The sequence below is a fragment of the Xenia sp. Carnegie-2017 genome, unplaced genomic scaffold (genome assembly GCF_021976095.1).
Source record: "Xenia sp. Carnegie-2017 unplaced genomic scaffold, XeniaSp_v1 HiC_scaffold_23, whole genome shotgun sequence".
Classification (NCBI taxonomy): domain Eukaryota; kingdom Metazoa; phylum Cnidaria; class Anthozoa; order Malacalcyonacea; family Xeniidae; genus Xenia; species Xenia sp. Carnegie-2017.
The window spans coordinates 18,886,354-18,889,882 of NW_025813486.1; the positions used below are offsets into that span (position 1 = coordinate 18,886,354).

Here is a 3,529-nt window from a genome sequence, read left to right on the forward strand (position 1 = left end):
TCAATTGAACAATTTCATCTTTACTTTGATGATTTAACTTACGATCATAAACTGTGAAGATTTTATTCCTTTTGGAATGAAGGATTTATCGCCTTTAAACATTCGTAACATGTTATTTCTGAATGAAATGAAGAAAAATAAGAATTATTCTACATTTATCCTGTGCAATGGTAATAACAAAAAATAAATGAAAGATTACTTATGGTTCTCCATAAAACGAAGAAGGGAGATCGCACAAAATAAAAACGTGAGAATAAATGCTGCGATTAAGGAATCTAAAAAAATTAAACGTTTCATAAAAATGATATGGTAAGAAAATAATAAAATGAATTCATTGTACTTATAAACAGAACCAACCACGAATGCCATGAAGAACGTCTTCCAAAGTTGAATTTTGGTTGCGAACGTTAAAGGATTGAGCAACAATTATAATAAAAGGAATTGTTGCCTAAAAAACGATTAAAAGATTTGCTGTCAAAAGAAAACATAGGTACGCATAGCGTACACGGGAGTTACCTTGAAATTGAGAACTAATGTTATAATGTTAATGTCATAAAAACAAATGTCTTCCTTTTCTTTTAATTTTTGCACAAAATGACCTTATTATATGTTTTAAATCCGTCTTTCTACATCGTATGCTCGCAATTGCAGCGACAATAAAAAAGAGCATTGAATTTCGCAAAATATTTTCAATAACATTTAACTGAATTTTTTACAACAATCATTCATCATTCCTCAACCATATAAATATTGAAAACTATAGTAGCAAGCTGGAAGAAACATACAAAATGAAAACTTACGGCATATAAAATAATAGAACAAACCATCAACACAGATAAAGTATGAGTTGAAAATTTAAAATCTATAAAATTGTTGAAGAAAACATATCAAAACGTATTGTTAGCAAACTGTAAATTTTTTTGAAAATTAAGGGAATTTAAATGTTTTTCTTGACTTGAGTAAAATCATTCCTACATTTATGAGGATTGTAGATCTTCCTTAAATATAATAACACTTTGGAGTGGTCTGGTGTTTTTCTGAAAAGATTAAGAGAAAACGACTTTAACTTTACAACAAGTTATATATACATGATGTTGTGACAAAAAGACTAGTGACGTTACCTTGGATAAAAAATATTTTTGACATAATCATTGAACCATGGCAATGAAAGTTTTAGATTGATAGAATTATCTTGGGTCTGTAAAAATATTAAAATTTTAATCAATGAAAAAATTATAAATGGATCATTTTGTACTAAATTCTAAAATACCTCATCATAGAATAGTTGACCAAAATTCTTTCTCTCTTTAAACAGCACGATCAAAAATTTGCCAATAATAAATAATTGACAAAGAATTAATGGAATGTCTTCCAATATATAAGGAAGAGTATGACCCTGTAAAGTAGATTGAAGAAGCGTTGCACTTTCAAAATTGATCAAAAATATGTATATCTCATCTCCCTAAAAATATTTTCATCACCAACCTTGCACTTTGGATAAGATTCAAAATTTTGAATATTTTCAACCAAGAAGCTGAAAAGATTTAAACATTTTCAAAATGGTTATTATTACGTAGCCACGAGAGCAGGTTAGACAAAACAAAGCCACAAAAACTAAAAGATGTAGAATTAATAAAGTAAACGGTAGTGTTTGCTCCAACTAGTGAAGACATAGCAATCAGTGAGCTTAGAAAATATAAACAAGATTACTGTAAACTTACAACGACAGACTGTACCAAAAACCTAACAATGATCCAATAATACGATAATGTGAAGCCAAACATCCAAAGATTGGATAAAAGAGAAAAGCAATCTCAATACAAATTAAAATGGTCAGGAAGGCTGCAAGATAGAAAATTATGGACGAAGTCAACAATACATATTCCTCATTATTGCATTTATTTTAAGACAAATAAAAAATAACCTTTAGCCCAAGGATTGTCATGAGAAGTAAAAACTTTCAATACAAGCAACAAAATAGAACCAGTTATTGCTCCAAATAAAGTTACAATTGTGTTACGATTTCTGTCCAGAAAATCTATCGGACTACAAAAGACCAATATAAAAGTTAACAAACCAGTAACAAACAATATATTTAACCATAAACAAGTTTTATTTTATCAATAATATTTTTCTTACATCACAACACCAGGATGACCTTTAAACATTTTAGTTTTAAAGCTCTTACGACGATTTAAAAATGCTAATATCGTCAATATTGCAGCCTGAAATGGAAAATATACATTTGTATGGAATGTAAGTGGGTTTTAAAAAAGTTCATCTTCACAGAAATCTTACAGCAGGAATCAAGAACCAATGACGATAATTACCATCCGGTAGACAAGATTCACTAAAAATAGTAATATATGAAAAATTTCCAAGACCTTACCATGTCCTCTTTGTAATAGATTATGTTGCACTTAACTGTGGAAAAACTGTTCATTTTATAACATATGTATAATTTCTACCTTGTGGATGACGTCGTACTTGCATTACCCAAGATACCAGCGTTAGTCAAGATACTAGCGTTAGTCAAGATACTAGCGTTAGTCATTGATAAATTGTAACATATTGTTGTTATGTAAGCCATTTCAAACGCGTCACTTTTCGTGATGAACGCTATTAACAAAAGATAATCAAGAAATTGTCTGCAGTATATTTAAACAAAAATTTTAACGTTTATATTATTCAAACCTTAAGCGTTAGCGATACTTCACTTGCAGGAAAACCACAAAAGAAGGATATAATTTGGTCGTTGTTGTATTTTTATCCTGTAAACAAGTGATGTAACCATGTAAACCAACTATGAAAACATTCATACAAGCAGCAAAGCGAGAAATACATGCCAAGTTGTTTCTCGAAATTATAATCATAATTTTCTCATGATTTGAAGTAACATACAATGAAGTAAACCATCTTAAACTATTCTTAATTCCTTATCAACTTGTAACACTTTATAGTAAAAGCAGTATCCTAAAACAATAATTTTTGTCTTTAAAATAATGCAGCATGTGGTGATATAAAAATCATAATTAAAACAGGAATGTCAGCTTCTATAGCATCAAACATTAATCATATCATACACAGCTAATATAGTATTTATTGGAGCTGTACAAACTCTTTGGAACTCATGAAAACTTGATCGCCAAGCAGTAAAGCGTTTCTTTTTTGTTTAAAAATAACTCATAATACGAGAAGATGATCAATGGTGCGTTGCCGGATGTTAAAATGTCGGAAGAATTTAAAATGTTCATGTTTTGAAATTCAAATTATTTCTAGTATGACTCATTACTTTCATAACTCAACAGAAATCAAGCTCTTTGCATATGAGAATAACTTTGACATAAAGTTCTGACTCTTTGACTTATTGACTTATACAAATCAAAGTAGCCCTCGAGTCTATTTCTTCCTATGGTTTTGATGACGTTTGCACAAGTTCTCTCTAGATCAAAATTTTGCGTGCGAAAAACAGAATAAATTTTATATGGTCAGTCATGTCGTTTCAACTTTCAAACGAAACATTAACTTA

The 3,529-nt window shown here is 29.5% G+C and overlaps 1 protein-coding gene and 2 long non-coding RNA genes across 3 annotated transcripts in view; all 3 read right to left on the reverse strand.

The window, feature by feature from the left end:
* The window catches only part of LOC124447683 (general transcription factor 3C polypeptide 4-like), a 67,001-nt gene that overhangs the window by 27,835 nt on the left and 35,637 nt on the right, over window positions 1-3,529 (reverse strand). The gene's annotated exons all lie outside the window — the stretch shown is intronic.
* On the reverse strand, window positions 661-1,382 carry LOC124447708. Its single transcript, XR_006948805.1, has 4 exons — window positions 1,271-1,382; window positions 1,122-1,198; window positions 976-1,037; window positions 661-862 (listed from the first exon to the last, which is right to left on the reverse strand). It is a non-coding gene; the product is annotated as an uncharacterized LOC124447708 (long non-coding RNA).
* LOC124447709 lies at window positions 1,728-3,350 on the reverse strand. The gene is made up of 6 exons (XR_006948806.1): window positions 2,695-3,350; window positions 2,469-2,619; window positions 2,299-2,350; window positions 2,140-2,225; window positions 1,925-2,046; window positions 1,728-1,842 (listed from the first exon to the last, which is right to left on the reverse strand). It is a non-coding gene; the product is annotated as an uncharacterized LOC124447709 (long non-coding RNA).